Here is an 18870-nt window from a genome sequence, read left to right as displayed (position 1 = left end):
CCATAGAAAATGACACTACCGTTCAGAAAACCATTGCTTTTGGTAGCCGAGAGCTAACAAAATCTGAAAAAATTATTTCGTTACTGATTTAGAAGCTTTAGCTATCGTTTGGGCATTTAACAAGTTCCGTTTCTTTCTTTCTAGTAAACACGTAAAGTATACAGTGATAATCGAGCATTACAATTTCTTATGTCTTCAAAATTAAATCATGACAGGTTAACACGTTGGACTTTGTTTCTGCAAGAATTCCACTTCATAATAGTCTACATTGCCGGCAAGGAGAACATTGTTGCGGATTCACTGTCACGCGCACCGGCTGGGCTTGAGAAAAGTAACACAGAAGGCAACCTCGAGAAAAATGTCAGTATTCTTTACATTCAGAAAGTCGCCTTTGAAAACTTCATTACCACGTCTTTAAAGGACATTGCTCATGAACAAGATAAAGATCCGATCTGGAAAGACATCAAAAGCTAATGGCATGAAAAGACACAAACACAGGCTCGGCATTATTATCTGGTTAGAAACAATATACTGTTCAAACGCTGCACTGTTGGTGACAAGCTATGGGTACTTTGCATTCCTGACGATTTTGTTAATAAGCTCATTTGGTACATTCATTTCAGCTACGCACATTTTGGTCCACGAAAATGTTATCATATTCTTGGGACGACTTGTTATTTTAACAATATGAAAAAGAGAATTCGAAGAGTCTTGTCTATTTGTAAACTTTGTCATAAAGCTAAACCATCTACTATTTCACATCGTGCTCCGTTGTTTCCTATCATTCCTTCTAAATTAAAAGAATTTGCTGCTGTTGATCTCTTGGGACCCCTTGCCAGAACATCGAATGGATTTTCGTACGTTCTAGTAGCTGCTGAACTTACTTCAACATTTGTTTCTTTCACACCGTTACGCAAAGCCACTGGACGGTCTGTATCCAACGCCTTTGGTAAAAATTTCTTACGTGAAGTTGGACACGCTAGTAAAGTCTTTTCAGATAACGGACCGCAATTCAGATCTGCTGTTTGGTCACGCATGCTTCAGAATCATAAAATCAAACCTGTTTTTATTTCATTGTAGTCACCACATTGTAACCTGTCTGAAAGATTTATGAAAGAAATCAATAAGCTTTGCAGACTTTATTGAGACAGAAAGCATCAGAGAGATATTTACACTTATTTCAAAATGTGCTGAATCAAATGCCTCATGACTCCACTGCTTTACCACCTATTCTTGTACTGAAGACTGAAGAACCACCGAACAGAATCAAAGAGCTTGTACCTTTTCCGAATACACGTAAACTTCGAAACAAAGACATAATTGATTTGGCTATTAAGAATACAAATTCTGCAGCAGACAAAAGGAGAAAATTACACGGTAAAGCAAATGCAAAGAAATTACATATTGGTCAGAAAGTTCTCATTAAAACTCGTTCATTGTCACATAAGAAGAAGCACTTGAGTGACAAATTCTTTCTGATTTACAATGGACCTTACAGAATCCGACGTATACCACATGATAATTGCGTTAAAGTTGAAATTCTGCGTACTAGGAAAAGTAAAGGATTGCACCACATTTCACATGTAAAACCGTTTATTGAGAGATAATCTGCTTTTTAACTTAGTCTTTGCCATTAAATTTTTCACTTAACGTTACTAGTACTCTTTGTCACACTTAGAAACTGTTAACATTCAATAACGTTTGAAGTTAACTATCCAGTCAAGAACCTAGGCAACTTATTTAGACAGTAATTACGAATGCACTTTTATAGTGAACAGACGATAGAGTGTTGTTGTGTGTACATTCTCTCTTGTTCGTTGCGTGATTACGTAACGACTATAAGGCTTACATATTTAGAACGTATAGAGGTACTGCTAATGACATTGTAATGCAACATTTCGGTTTTCTTGAAAATACATTATGGATTTAAAGTGCTTTCTGAGAGATACCAGCTGACACAGTGGTTAGTTTATTTGACAGCTACACGATTATATCACGACGCTACTAATGAGTGACCTAATTTATATTATTGCTTTTGCGCTGTATCTGTTTTATATCTGCACAGTTTTTTGTATTATTCTGGAAAGTAAAACATGTTTTAGTAGTAACTTTTGTGGTATAGCTACAATGAGACAGCCTTTTCCATAGCACAGCAATACGTTACTGTATGGTACTTTCTTGATCACGGTAAGGTACGTAATAAATACGATATCTATAAGCATAGCATTTCACTTTTGTTTATTACGAGGTAAGTACATTGACTTCTACAGAACTTTGCTTATGGACGACGATAATTACGACACTTGTCACATTTTTACCCTTCAGTAATGACAGAGATTATCTTACAACAAGACGCACAGTTTAGCGCTACAGTACATGTATTTGAGTGATTAATTGTGTACTTAAAACATATATTTTTAAAGAATTTTGAATTACAGAGATGCAAAGGTTTTCCGTGATACATTTCGTTCCATTGCTGTAATCTGTAACACCTGAGGGTATAATTACTTTAATCCTCGGAGGGGTACACGCTTACTTTGTGTACCATGTGTTTGGCAAGCACAAGGAGCCCTGGCTAAAATGGTATTTGCTTATACAACTTTACACATCGGCACCATATTTCTCTAACACATAATTACACAGCTATCTGATCATTTAACTGAGAGAGGCAAACATTTTTTTTTACTACGTCAGTGACACATGTTAATGCAATTACATAGCTGGATAACTTCACACTTATGAAATTGTATTTTGTCTGTACTTTGCGAACTCTTCAGATTTTTTCCGAACCATTCGATACTATGAGAGCTTTGAATGATGTATTTGGTATGGGATAATGATTTTGAAGCACGTTTGAGGTAGATGACACTACTGATATGAGCAGAGAATTTTTTTTAGGTTTTGAAATTATTACAGAAAGCTACGACGTTTTTGAGATTTGACAAAGGTGTTATGATGTTATTATCATGACGACAATGTGTATTATGCTGTTGAGGCATGTTTATGATCATTAAGCTGATGCTACTGTATATGAGGATTACGTGTTTATATGTATATGAATAATGTATAGAAGTTAGGGACTCTGGTATGTGAAAACGGATGTTGGAAACCAAGAATCGTACTTTAAGAGTTATGACTTGTGTGTTCTTGCATGAATGTATCACAACACTGCTATTCATGTGATTTCGTTTCTATGCATTTCTACTGTAATTTTTCGATCTGTCAATTTTTTTTATATGAAACTGTCACTGTAGCGGAAACTGCTGTCGTAAATATTTCGGTAACAAAGTTAAGTGACCTTCACACAATGTATTTTGGGCGCCCAGCTGGACCAGTCGCCTGGAGAAAAAGCCATTAGGTGGAGAAAAAAGAGGCCATTAACCTCGCTATTGACATTCCTTTGTAGAAAGCATCGCAAATATGACACTCTATTACTTGGAAACAAATGATTATATTGTGGAGCTCGTACTTTGTGCTCCTTACTGAAATGCTTATGAATTGATGAGAAATATTCTTACATCTGCACACCTGATTACGACAAGTGTCTTTCTACGAGAGTTGAGAGAATTTCTACTGACTTATGAAATGCCACATGGCTATTGAATGATGTTTTTATGCTTTGCTTTGTACATTGTTGCTTACATCTGGTTTCCAGCTGTGTTGCAGCATTGGTTTTATAAAATAAAATTAAATGCACTTGCCAATGTGAACAATTTCTGTCAACAGATCTATTAAATACAAATTTTATGATCCACATTCTTCGAAAAAGGAGAACTTGGAAAGGAAAGAACAATAAGAAGGGACTAATAACAGTAACTGCATACATAATTTTCTTTTCAAGTACTTGGTAATTTTTTTGTAGAATAAGTTGTTGTGGTGCGCCACTTTGATGACATAGACACTAAGATGTGAATAGACGTTTCCCTTCTCTGCACTATTGTCTTTAGTGTACTAATTTTTCTGCTTGTGTGTTTGCCATGTTTAGATATAAGTTATTGCTTTTGCTGCTGCTGTTTGCCGAGCATAGTTCAACTGAATTTTACATTGTATTAAGCCAGTTTACTACTGATTTATTTTTCTTGTCCTGCACATTGGGTTATATTAGTTGTAATGTTGCATTTGCTTTGCTAATTTAGATATGCTGCTACTTGCTTTGCCAATTTGCATTTTTTGTCACTGCTGTTTGTGTTAATTGTTTTGTACTGCTGCATTGCCTCATCCCTTAGTTTATGTATCTGAGCTCAGTAGATTTAAGTTAGCTTAAGAGGGGGGAATACTACATAAGAAACTATGGAGAATAGGGTAACAATGCATTGAGAAGTTATATGAGAAAGATTTGGGCCAAAATGAGTATTGTACAATGAAGGATAATTATTTTGAAAGAGGATATTAACAAAAAAGTAAGCTTTAGGGACAACAGGTATAGAAAGGATTTTTTTTTTTTTTTTTTTTTTTTTTGCAGGAGCAAATTTTGAAATAATGGGAAAGATCTATGGAATGCAATTTTGGGTTGGACTGCAGTACCAGATGTTTCACTGAAAACAAACCCTGTCCTTTCCTTTTGTGTTACCCCACCATGTGTTTGTGTACCCTTGTGTATTTGTATTCTTCCTGTCCTTATGTGTTTATCTGATAAGAGTTATGTTGTAGAATTTTTCTAATAATGTATTACTTACTTTGTAAAAATGATTAGACATTATTTATTCTGTTCTGTCTTAATGCTCATGTGTGAAATTAATGTTTCAGAAACTATTCTCATTATTTTATTTATTTACTTGTGTCTTAATTGCTGTAACACTGATGTATATGTCTATTTCTATTCTTTTGTAAAGCCTGTATTACTACAAATGTTATCTGTATTATTATGTTTTTAATGATGCTTTCTGTACCTTTGTAATTGTATTCTCATGTTATAAAATTGTAATTGACACCAGTTCATCATATTAAGTAACCTTTAAGCATTCATTTCACTGCACACATTTCTGTTGGTCATAGTATATGCACAATATGTGAGAAGTTGGGACTGTTAGTGTTTGCACGTGTGTTAATAATTCAGCAAGGGACTGGTTAACAGCATTGCTGGTTCTAAGGACAACTCCAAAAACTTTGTGAGTGCACAAGTGGTGGTTTATGAACTTGCTATATTCTCCGCAAGACTCTTCGATGGTGATTGTGCACCTGCACAGTCACAATAGATGGCTGCTGGTCGTCTCTACAAGGACTACAGTGGATCTACATCTTTTATGGCCCAACAATACCATTACTTCTTCAAGAACTGCAGTGGGTCTGCACCTCTGGTGGCTCACCAATACCGTAATCTCTAACAGGACTATAGTGGTCTGCTCTGTGATGACCTACTTATCAATATTCTTCAAAACTTCGACTGACTCTGCTGTGGGTTTGCTCTGTTGTGGCCCATTATCTGTCTGCATGTCAAGAGTCAGCATTGTCTATCCGTTGGAAGGACAACACTACTTCTTCAAGACTGCATGGAAATCCACTAATTCCATGTGCATTTTCTTTTACTGCTCAGACTTTGAGAGGAAAAAAAACTCCAATTACTACTGTGATGAATAATCAGGATTGTCTTTATGGATTGTGAGAAAATTTTAGCTTTTGACCAACATTGTATCGATAATTGTGTGCATTTGATATATTTGTTAGCGTTAATATAAAAATTTTTTAACAAATCTGTATTGGCCAGTGCCCAAAACAATTTGTAAATTGTTTTGTGGGGAGCATGGGGGCTATGTAAGTACGCTGTTTAGGTTTTTATATTGGTAACGCCACGTAGCGCTCTGTATGAAAATCACTGGCTGTGCGGTGTGCAGTCTGTGGCTGGCTGGCATTGTGGGAATATTCGCTATTGTAGTGTTGGGCAGTTGGATGTGAACAGCGCGTAGCGTTGCGCAGTTGGAAGTGAGCCGCCAGCAGTGGTGGATATGGGGAGGGAGATGGCGGAGTTTTGAGAGCGGATGATCTGGACGTGTGTCCATCAGAGACAGTAAATTTGTAAGACTGTATGTCATGAACTGATTTATATATTATGACTTTTGAACACTATTAAGGTAAATACATTGTTTGTTCTCTATCAAAATCTTTCATTTGCTAACTATGCCTATCAGTAGTTAGTGCCTTCAGTAGTTAGAATCTTTTATTCAGCTGGCAGTATTGGCGCTCGCTGTATTGCAATAGTTCGAGTAACGAAGATTTTTGTGAGGTAAGTGATTCGTGAAAGGTATAGGTTAACGTTAGTCAGGGCCATTCTTTTGTAGAGATTACTGAAAGTCAGATTGCGTTGCGCTAAAAAAATATTGTCTGTCAGTTTAGTGATGATCAGAATAAGGAAAGAGAGAAATGTCTGAGTACGTTCAGTTCTGCTCAGCTGTTTGAAAAACAAATAACGTAGGTGTTTGCCAGCATTGTCATTTAAAAAGTTTTTCTATGGGGACGTTACAATGTGAGTGAGTTTTATGATGTTCTGCCAGCTAGTTATTAAAATTATGACTAAATAGCCGTATGTCGGAGAAGGAAACTAAACTTCATTCGCCGTGCCACCGTCCCCAACGCACGTTGTGCTACATTTTATTTAGTTTTGTTTTTACAGCAATGATTTCTGGTGTTGTTAATGCGAACGGCACCGTATCTGTAATGAAACAGCTATACTGATGTATTCAGTTTGGAGTAACATTCTGAGTCTAGTAACTATTCTCACTGCTCTACCTCTACAGTACACTTGTACTCCGAAAGTCACCTTAACGTTCCTTGGCGATGGGTACTTCGTATACCACCATCACCATTCGCCTGTAGTGTTTCATTCAGAAAAGATGCACAGCATGATAGTCAGAAATCCTCATTAGAAGCTCGAATTTCTCTCATTTTGCTGTGATAAACATTACGTGAGACATACTCTATGCAAAATGACCTTTCGGTGTTTAGGACAAATGAGACCAACTGCAAGTTATGCTGAAAGAGTTAAAAAAGTGTGTACTATTTTTCCAGCAGACCATTATTTATGGAGCTATCGCTCCATTTCTGTAGCTCACAAATGGCAAGCTGGAGTAGCATAAAAATAGATAATCAACACGTAAAAGATAACACGAAGATTTCTTAAAACTGCTTCATTGATAGCAAAATGTACGAAAAGTCTTAGTAGTGAACCAAGAGAAAGAGTTTCATAGTTTTGGAAACATCATACTGCCTACCGGCTCTGCTGGCAGCGTTAGTTGGCGAATGTCGTCAGAAGAGCGTGGCATACTTTTCGTTACTCGTATCCGTTTGTATTATCAACACAAGCCAGGAAATCTCCATCCGGCTTCACGTTCTTACATCTGCGCGTTGCTATTTATTTCTGTCATAGGCAGCTGCAGAGCAGTGCTCCTAAAGAAAAAAAAAGTTGGAAATAATTTTTTACTTTACTGTCAGCCAACTAAAAATGGGAGAGAAAGTTTCATTTTAAATTCACTTGGGCTTGCCGCAAGTACTACAGTACTGTACCACAAGAATCAGTAGTGTAAATAAAACGTTATTGAAGTTACTATCCTGCTAACTTAAATCCTCCACTCATGAGCAACATTTTTACCTTCTCAACACTTCAACTTCCATATTAACAATGCTTCTTACATGCAGAGCTATCCACAACATAACACACCAGTTCCGTGTTCCGCGCTCGACTCTGCAGACGCGGCTGCCCGCAAAGATACTCCGCAGCCAATCCAGCGATATGACAGTACGCTTACAAATGGTTCAAATGGTTCAAATGGCTCTGAGCACTATGGGACTCAAGATCTTAGGGCATAAGTCCCCTAGAACTTAGAACTACTTAAACCTAACTAACCTGAGGACATCACACACACCCATGCCCGAGGCAGGATTCGAACCTGCGACCGTAGCAGTCCCGCGGTTCCGGACAGCAGCGCCAGAACCGCTAGACCACCGCGGCCGCCTTACAAATGGTAATCGAAGGCATGATGACAGTAGTAAACTACGTGAATATTGTTCCGGACCACATGCATCGCATCATGCTTGAAGTCTCCACGTACGGTGTTGATAACTTCCATCAGAATAACTATCTGTGTTGTAGGTCAGAATCGTCAAATGGTTCAAATGGCTCTGAGCAGCGGATGTCATCAGTCACCTAGATCTTAGAACTACTTAAACCTAAGTAACCTAAGGACATCACACACATCCATGCCCGAGGCACGATTCGAACCTGCGACTGTAGCTGTCGCACGGTTCCGGACTGAAGCGCCTAGAACCGCTCGGCCACTCAGACCGGCTCAGAATCATCCGACAGTGCTTTGAGGAGCAAATGCAGCTGATCTCTATCCACTGGAACACCTATCGAGCGTCAGCTGCGTGCCCATAAACCACCATCCCTCAATTTGTGGGAATTGCTTAATCTGTGCGTAAACGTCTGGTGCTAAATACTTCTGGAATCCTGTCAAGGACTTGTAGAATCCACGCTAAGCAGACTCTCTGTTGTACTTTGTTTAGAAAGTGGAACAACACGCTATTAAACACGTGTTTTGGCTTATTGGTACATGTCATCAGGTCCAGTGCTCTTTCTTCATTTGGACGGTTTAAGTAGACTTTCGACTATAGGATTACATCCTTATAGACTTGTGATTTCAGCATCCGTACGTCTACAACAAAGGGCTGCTAGTAATCGCTTACATTCGCCTCTGGGTTTGGTTACTCGTAGACAATCTTACCCCACTCTTAGATGACCCCTCATTGATGAACATCAAGAGACAGTACACTTGCCATTGCAATCCCGCGCTATAACTATCCATAGAAATGAACCGCCAGGCAACAAATTCTGGTAAATAACTCTGGTAATACATCGGAACACATTAATAAGTATCGATGTGATCAGCGACATCCATCACCAATGCCTTATGCAGCTGGGATATTTGAGCAGTGCACATTCTAATCAACCCCTAGATTGTACAGAGTGACTGTGCACAGTCTGTAGGAAACGATCCTTGAGAGGATAAAGAGCGAAAAGGTCACGTGGACATAAGAGCGGAAATACAACGGCTATCCAGAACGTAAAATAGTTTTGAAATAAAAAATTAACAATAAGGGAAAACCAAACTTTATTATATACATCTTAAAGGTACATCTCAAGCAGTTTTTCTACATAATCGCTGTTCTAATTGAGGATTTATCATACCGTAGCAGAAGTTTTTCACTACCGTCTATATAGAAATCTACTGCCTGCGAATGCAGCCACTGCTTTACACCGGAATGCAGTTCAGCGTCAATATGGAAGTGTCGTATAGTGAGCCATGTGTTCATTGCTGAGAAGAGGTGGTAGTTCACTTGGCCCAAAATCCGGGCTGTATGGTGGATGATCAAATATCTCCCATCCAAAACCCTGCAGGAGCTCTCGGGTACGATTGGTCGTGTGTGGACTGACCGTGAAAAAACAATACTTTTGCTCTAAGTTTTCCCCGGCGCTTGTTTTGTATCACCCTTGCCTTAACTTTGTCAGTGTTTGACAGTACCTCTCTGAGTTAACTGTTGTGCCACGTTCAAGGAAATAAATGATAACCCCTCCCTAAGAGTCGTAAAACACAGTAGCTATGATCTTTCTTGGTTACACGGTTTGGAACCATTTCATTGGCTTCTTGGGACAATTTGTGTGTCCCCGCTCAGTCGGCTGCCTTTTTGTTACACAACCAACATGCTTCACCCAAATCTCGCCCCATTTACGATACTATGGATAACTTTGTTACCATTATTCTCGTTACCTTCGAGGAAGGTCCGTGCTGGAGCCAGGTTTTCTGTGGTCTTCCGTTAGGATACTGTGAACCCTCCTAGCACAAAATGTCTGGTAACCAAGCTGCTCTGCCACAATTTTAAACATCAAACTCCGTGACATATGGTGAAAGGCTGCGAAGGTTCTGTAATTGTCGATTTCCAAGAGTTTTTTCGTTGATTTTCATCACCAGTTCGTCAGTCACAAGGCTAAACCTACCACTGTGGTCTTCATCGTGAACACTGGTACGGCATTTTCTAAAATCAATACACCGTTGCCTCAGTCGGCTTTCACTCATTGTTCCTTTTCACCACACATCACAAAGGTAGCTACAAATTTCAGTTGGTTTGCAGCTTTTTGACAATAGAAGCCTAGACTTCAACTCGGGACCTTTGCCTTTCGCGGGCAAGTGCTCTCTCTCTCTCTCTCTCTCTCTTCTTTTTTAAGTCCCATTTTGTTCGTTTTTGTTCGTTGCATCTGCTCGGGGCGGACGCCGCAAGACAGCCGTTTTTAAGTTCATCGTTGATCCACTAACTCAGTTTTTTTATTACAGAGGGCAGCTAACCCTCTGACCGAAGACGCTGAGCTACCGTGCCTCCATCGTCTGAGCTACCCAAGCACGACTCACGCCCCGTCCTCACAGGTTTACTTCTGCCAGTGTCTCGTTTCCTACCTTCTAAACTTCACAGAAGCTCTCCTGCGAACCTTGCAGAACTAGCACTCCTGGAATGTTGTGTCGGAACTATTGTTTTCGATCTTCAGCTCCACACTCAAGTGGGTAGCGAGTTGGAGTAATATCGCACAGTAGCCACATGGCTCTTCGTCCCACCAAAGGCACGTCTTCCAGTAGTGGAGGCCGTGTCACCTGCAGGAAGTACAGATACACCTCGCCTATGACGTGTTGTGGAGGGTGACTGCCTCCACGAAGCTTTCGCCAATAATCCTCGCCCACACACTGATGCTTAATCGAAGCTGGTGCTTCACTGCCACTTTGTCCTGCGGGTTCTCCATGGCCCGCAAAGTAGGTGTTGTGTAGCAAGATGCTGGAACTTAGGAAAGTGGGGAGCTATTCATTGAACTTTGGTGCCTGTTTAAACACAACATATTTACTGTAAACACATAAATACAAAATTTTCAAGTTCAAATGGTTCAAATGGCTCTAAGCACTATGGCACTTGACATCTGAGGTCATCAGTCCCCTAGAACTTAGAAGTACTTAAACCTAACTAACCTAAGGACATCATACACGTCCATGCCCGAGACAGGATTCGAACCTGCGGCCGTAGCGGTCGCGCGGTTCCAGGCTGAAGCGACTAGAATCGCTCGGCCGCAGCGGCCGGCAAAATATAATAAATATAATAAATACTGATACAATTATTCCAGAATCATAACTGTATGTGAACTCTGTGTATATAGTCAACGTTCACACTTTTTAAAGCCGTAAAAGATGGCCGTTGCAATTCTCTACGTCCCACGTGTGTTACGGGCTCACATCGCCTAAGCAAATATCTGCAGCAGGTAGGTTTACATAAGCACACAATGTTCAGGATGATTACAAGTCACATCCATGTAAACGATATGCGCTCAAATGCACAACTCACTGTCACACTCTATTCAGTTCTCCTTGTGAGCTCATACCTTTCAAATGAAAATTATCCCTTAAATGAAAGTAAATATTTTTTCTAATCCCCAGATGAGGTTTACCTTAGCACAATCCAATAAATTTATCTTCAGAGACAGAAAGCAGAAAAGAATGGATAGATTAGCAATGCACTGATGCAATTAGATCTCGCCTTAGAGTCAAGTTTCTAACAGCTCAATAGTTTCAACTCAAAGATGATCGGTGTCCAAATATATGTTTTATTAGCGTGACACCGTTAAAATAGACAAAAACTTTAGTAATGCAGAAGTTTTTGAAGGATTAGATGAAGTTTATCAAGATGGTACGTATAGTAGATGTCTTCTCAAATATCGTCGCTGATAGATTGGCCTGTATAGCTAAATGTTACCGCATTACAATTCATCGGTTCCAAGATGACGTGACCTTTTGATACATGCCCAAACTACAGTACAGTACGTGAGCTGAATTAGACTAAAATTCAGAATATTATGGAGAGCCCAATGCATCAGCATTATTGGAGTCCGACACTTCTGAGAAACACAGTTTTGCAACACCTCAAAGCACAATATTCACAAAAGCTTCTACTTTACGCTTACTCCACAAGCTGTAAAAAAAGTATTACTACGGAATTGCACCGGAGTAAAACCACTTTCACAGAACATCCATGAAACTATCTTCCGCCAAGAGACCTGTTGATATCACGGTTGCCTTAGCATACAACAAGCCAGCCAGGGCCCCAAAGCCACGGCTTGGATAGGGCGCGAATCACACGCTGACGCGCTAGCCGCAACATGTCCGCCGACTCCGGCCCGTAACTGTCACTCTTTACTTCCTGCTTCGCGCTCGCTACATAAACACCCCGCTCGCCAGCGGTGCTTCATGACTCGCAGGAGGAAGAAGTGTCAATCTGAAGTGGCATACCAACCACGGCACAACTGCGAAGCTTAACCACACCACCCTTCTTAAAGGTAGCCTCATCTATGAAGAGGGTGGATGACAGAAACTCCAGCATCGTGGTGAGCCGCGTGACGAACCAGTGACAAAACCGTTGCCGTGGAGATACGTCCACAGGTAATAATCCCTGCACTCGGTGTAAGTGATATGGATGGTAGCAGTTGTCATGGACAATGTTTCACACAGTCACCTAGATTACTCTATGCTGGTGGGCCACCTGCCTGGTGCTGATACCGTGGTCACCGTCAAAGTTCTTTTATCTCCATTTTTAAGTGGAACACATTTAACCTCTTTTGCTCTTCCTCCTCCTCCTCCTCTCACAGACTGTTTCCTTCAGTTTGTCCTCATTTAGGAAAGTAAGTCTGTATTATATTTCTAGGTGATCTTGCGAGACCTTGTCTCAAACTAATCAACTTTCAGGTCGTATCAATAATCTGTCACAGATGGGCTGAGAGAATCTTCATAAACTCAGATACGGAAATTAATCTGCTATGCGGATTGTATAACGAGAAAGATTTGACCCTCGTAAATGAGTGGTGGGTGTTGGTTCTTACAGAATCATTAAAGTTTATTAATCAGATGGGGTTTACTATCTGCTGAATTGAAAGTCTTAATCCGAAATATCTTCAATTTCATACACTTTTCGCGAGACCAGACATGAAGAAAGGGAAAGACTACACATCAGTACGACTAGCAAAGATACAAAACAAACAAAAACAATGGCAACCGTTGAACATAGGCACGATTTAACTGTATATTAAGCCGTCTTAAAAAGGTCCACAAGGGATAGGTAGGATGAGAGTGACCACCGTACCAACACGTCTTTCTCTAAAATTAAGCCAGCCGCCGTGGCCGAGCGGTTCTAGGTGCTTCAGTCCGGAACCGCTGTGCTGCTACGGTTGCAGGTCCGAATCCTGCCTCGGGCATGGATGAGTGTGATGTCCTTAGATCAGTTAGGTTTAAGTAGTTCTAAGTCTAGGGGACTGATGACCTCAGATGTAAAGTCCCATAGTGCTTAGAGCTATTTGAACCATCTAAAATTAATAATAATCGCTGGACGCACAATGATAGGTCTGATCGAGACAGGAAATAAGGTGTAGACTCCACATCCAAATGCCTGAACGCACTTACTCATGGGTGAGTCCTCCACTTTGAGACCAGAAACTGAATCACGTTGCGTAACCATGTTTACTACGAAATGAATCGAAAACATCAAAGGGTAATCTTTCCATGATAGCCCACACAGCAACCTCCTAGTGGGGTGGGTATAATAATTTGGAGAGAGAAGGGGTGGAGGAGTTGGACAGAGAGGGGGGGGGGGCCTCAAGGAGCAGATGGACTGAAAGAGGGGGAGGAGCAGATGGACAAAGTGAGAGGGAAGGAGCAAATGGACAGAGAGAGGGGTAGGAGGAGATAAACAAAGAGTGGTGATAGAAGATGTGGACAGTGAAGGTGGGGACGAGGAGGTGGACCGAGTGAAGGGGAGGAAGAGGTGTACAGAGAGAGGGGCAAGGAGGGGATGGACTAATAGAGGAGTAGAATAAATACATACCCGAGCAACTTCAGGTGCTCAGCTAATATTTAATATTTCAGTCCAACTGAATCAGCTCTCAAAAGAGATTCGCAATTCAGCAACACACGTTTGGTATATCTGCTTGTCCCAAGAGGAAACGCCATCAAGAAGGTAAAATTCATTTACGGTAATAAATTCTGTGGTCACTCAAAAGAAATCACAAATATTGCAGAATCTGCGTAGTGCGAGTCTGAGATTTTACGTTGAAACTGATTCATTGGTAGGCTTCAGGGATAGTTCAAAGTGTCCTGAGTTGCTGAGATCATCAAGATAAATAATCCTATTAAACATTCAGAATGTCATAATGTTTAATTTCGTAAGTTACTTAGAGCCACTGATGACTGTCGAGTCACCCAACCCTGTTGTAAACTGTGAACTTTCACGGCCGGAAACGTCACACGTATTAATACTTTCCGGGCTATTATGCACCGCTCTGACGAATTTCTTATTGAAACGTATCGTTTCACCCTCGACCGTGAAGGATATCTTGAAGGGGGACTGTAACTTTTTCGACGGTCCGATGTACTCCGTTGCTAGCTACTGACCAATGCAAAATTCCGTTTCCGCATCTTCCCGCGCAGAAGCTTGACGTCACATGTTTCGAATACTCGAGCGCGATTGGTGGCTGTCAGCTGCTGCCATCACTTATTGCTATCACCTCACGGTGGAGGGCTGGTACACACCTTCTTCAGCACCGGATTCCACATACCACTTAGTTTGATACTCTCGTCCTTTCTACTAGAATTATTGGGGAATTTAGCACCCTCCCTGTGCTGAAAAAGATCTGCACCAGTCTTCGACCGTGGTGTGGTAGCGATAGCAGATGACGGCAGCGGCCACCTGCCAATTGCGCTTGAATATTCAAAAGATGTGACGTCACGCCTCTGCGCGAGAGGAAGCAGAAACGGGATTTTTCTGGCATCGAACTTTTGAAGAAGCTAAAACCCCGTTAAAGATGTCCTCCGTATTCGAGGACGAAACGTTGGGTTTCAAGAAGAAATTCAGCAGACTACGGCATTATATGCCGGAATATGTTATTAGGTGCCACCTTATCCTCGTCACGAATTGCAGTTGTGTGTTCAGCTGCAGTGAGAGAGAGAGAAGAAGGCAAGTATCGAGACAGTTGCTGTAATCTGTCCAGCGCCAGCTCATGGGTAGCGGCTACAGGCATAACAAGGTTTATGGTGGCATTTCTTCTGTTCCAGCGTAAAGTCAAGCGCCGGAACGCTGGTTGGGGACGTTAGAGCCGAGAAGGCTGTGAAGAAGACGTCAGCCAATTGCAAGCGGACCGATCCCTCTGTAGGACGATAACCCGACGGCAGCGCCCTCGACACGAGGACATCAGCGCCGCGCCTCCTGGCCGCGGTCCAGTTGAAGACTAGCCGTTCTAAGAGTTCTACAGCAGCGAGTTCAAGAATAGCATCTAGTCATATCGCTTGTAATATGTAGCATTGTCTATACTGAATAGACTTCTTAGTTTGCCTGTCATCTTTTGCCTGCGATATATCTGTATTTTACTAAGTTAAGTACTGTAATCATTTCCTTTACATCATTAATACGATTTGCTTGAATTGTTGTCTAACGATCCGAGAAAGCATATTTGACGAGTAGGCAGGAAACATTTTTGAGTGTAGTGGCAGCTGTCAGAGGAGACCCTAGCCCGAGAAGAAGAGGTGCATAGCAACCCGCACCGAAGACCGAACGCGTGATCCCACACTACCACACTAATGAAATTTTGCCGTATCTTGCTGGACACGGCTATGATAATATCTAATGGACGTTTAGAACTTTTATATTAAAGCTGTACAGCATTCTTTTTCTACAAAACCAACATAATTGGAAAAAAATTAAACAAAAAAAGACCAAAGATGTGTACAAATTTACAAAATAAACTGAGCAGTGATCAAAACTGTAAAATTGATGAGAATGATGAAACAGAAAAACCACATCAGACATACCGAAGTTTCTCATTTTCAAACAATTTAATTTCAGTACTTCCGAATTTATGAACAGCACTTACTATTTATCAAACATTGCCACTCGCAGTACCATGCAGATAAGATCCTCTTCTATGCTACAAATGACAAAAAATTGCCTCAGGTGATGTTTTTACTGAGTATACAATGGAATCTTTGACTAGTGAAATCAAATGAGCGTATGGTACTGTTGGTCGGGAATCCCCATCCCGAAAAGTTCGGCCGCCAAGTGCAAGTCTTATTTCCATCGACGCCGCATTGGGCGACTTGGGTGCCGGTGATGAGGATGAAATGGTGATGAGGACGACACAACAACCAGTCCACGAGCGGAGAAAATCTCCAAACCGGACAGGAATCGAACCCGGGCCTGCTGCGTGGGAGGCAAGCACATAACTACCCAACTAAGCAGTCGGACCTTGATTAGTGTTCAAACAGTATCTATATTCATACCAGTGATACTGACAAGAAATTTCCGTATGTTAAAACTCTGGATGCAGATTTCCTGAAAGTATTTTTTGATCTTAAAAATTGAATTATTATTTGTTTGTTTTAGTGTCGTGTGTGTGACAATAAGTGAAGATTTTACAAAATGTGCTTTTGTGTAAGTCCTGAAGCAAAGTTGAATTGTGGTATCACATATCAATACCACCCTACTCGCGTCTTTAAGTTGCCAACGGAATTGAAACTTTCAGTCAGACGCCGATAGCCTTCGTGCAGGATCTGGCGGACCAAATGGTGCGTGCCCGCTGGGCCACGGCTCCAGCGGCTCCGTACCACGAGTGCCCTCTGCTGTCGCCATATAGGATGGCCAGCGGCAGACACACAACCCACTTACACTTGGAACCTCTTCACTATCGCACTATCATCAGAGCTTTGTACAGCGAGCATCTTCCTTGTTGACACTGACTGCTGGACTATATTTCTAGCTGCATTATTTGTAAAGATCCTTCGCATGGATGGAGAAATACAAGTAAATCTTATATTTAATGTGACAACTTGTTTGTTAATCATTTCTGCTCCTGTCCAGCCTTCCTATGACGATAGTGGGCGTACAGCTCTGTAACCCACCTCTCCTTACTGTTGTGTATGAAGTACACAACAGATAACTCAGTAATGTTTTGAATCCCAGGGCTCAATTAGCTAGTCAACCCGTCGTCAACATCAGTTAGCTAGTGGTCGTACCACGCCGATGGACAGGCTAATGCTGTCTCTGTCAGCTGTATTGCCGCAGCTTGCTAACCCCGAACGATTCTATTACTTTACCAGGTATGAAACCGCACGGGCGCCGTAGCGCAAGTTCTAGATCTCACATCACGCAGGTCACTGCTAAACTAGCTACGATCACCATCTGGGTGCATGTAGGAACTGGCTCTGTGATCTAGGTAATCACTGTCTACGACTGTTCAAAACGATGCTCGAAAGGTCACTGCCAACAGCAGCTGCGATTAGCAGACGCATTCGGCAGACCAGTGAAAGGCGACCGTAATGGCAGAACGAGCGCGGTGAACTTTAGCCGTGGCACCAGCGGGGAGGGGAGGGAACACACGGTGCGAGAGCGTGACGGCCGAGGAGCGCGCGCGCCTGCCTGCCTGCCTGCCGCTGCTCCAGTTGGCGTCGGCCGGCCTTACACAACGCGGCGGCGGCGGCTGTCACTGGAGAAAGGGAAGGCCGCTGGAGCTGGAGCTGGAGCGGCCGCGCCCCGTGGCCCTCAGACGCGGACGCCGCCTCTTCCTCCCGCGTCCGCCCGCAGCCGCACCCAGCCGGCGCTTGCCAACGCGCCAGGCTGGCGAGCGGCCAGGCCGCTACCGTGCTGAACACACGCGCCGCTGTCGTAAACTGCTGCAGCAGTCATGAGACTCGTCTGTTTACGAAATACGCCTCTGTAGCCGAGGTCGCTGGAGCACGCCTGCGCGGTGGCGCTCGGTTTGCAGGTACCCTGTTCGAATTCTGATGGGGGAAGAATTTCCCTCCGTTCGAACAGGCCTCGGAAGCCCCAATGGTACCGACCGATCGACGAGTCATCGTCAGCCGGCTCTGAAAATCACACTTAAGTGCCTGGCAGAGGCTTCATCGAACCAGCTTCACAATAATTCTCTGTTATTCCACTCTCTAACAGCGCGTGGGAAAACGAATACCTGTATCGCTCCGTACGAGCTCTGATTTCCCTTATCTTATTACGTCGTGTCGTGTGACTAGGGTCTCCCGTCGGGTAGACCGTTCGCTGGGTGCAAGTCTTTCGATTTGCCGACGCTTAGGTGACTTGCGCGTGGATGGGGATGTAATGATAATGATTAGGACGACACGACACCCAGTCCCTGAAGGAGAAAATCTCCGACCCAACCGGGAATCGAACCTGGGCCCTTGGGATTGACATTCTGTCGCGCTGACCACTCAGCTACCGGGGACGGACATCTTATTATGATGATCGTTTCTTCCTACGTAGGTCGGCGTCAGCAAAATATTTTAACTTTCGGAGGAGAAAGTTTGTGATTAAAATTTCGTGAGAAGATCCCGCCGCAACGGCAAATGCCTTTCTTTTAATGATGTCCACGCCAAATCTTCTATCCTTGACACCCTCTCCCCTGTTTATTGACAATACAAAACGAGCTGCCCTTCTTTGAACTTTCTCTATGTACTTCGTTAATCCCACCTTATAATGATCCCACACCGTGCAGCTGTGCTCCAAACAACTGACAACCGTACTTTAGGCAGTCTCTTTAGTAGATCTGTCACATCGTCTAAGTGTTCTCCCAATAAAATACAGTGTTTGGTTTGACTTGTGGTTCAAATGGCTCTGAGCACTATCAGACTTAACATCTGAGGTCATCAGTCCCCTAGAACTTCGAACTACTTAAACCTAACTAACCTGAGGACATCACACACATCCATGCCCTAGCCAGGATTCGAACCTGCGACAGTAGTGGTCACACGGTTTGCCTTACTCACATTTTCTATGTGTTCTTTCCAATGTAAGTTGATC

This window comes from Schistocerca americana, chromosome 4, assembly GCF_021461395.2.
Source record: "Schistocerca americana isolate TAMUIC-IGC-003095 chromosome 4, iqSchAmer2.1, whole genome shotgun sequence".
Classification (NCBI taxonomy): Eukaryota; Metazoa; Arthropoda; class Insecta; order Orthoptera; family Acrididae; genus Schistocerca; species Schistocerca americana.
The sequence above is the reverse complement of the archived record's forward strand: the minus strand, read 5'-3'. Positions refer to the sequence as shown.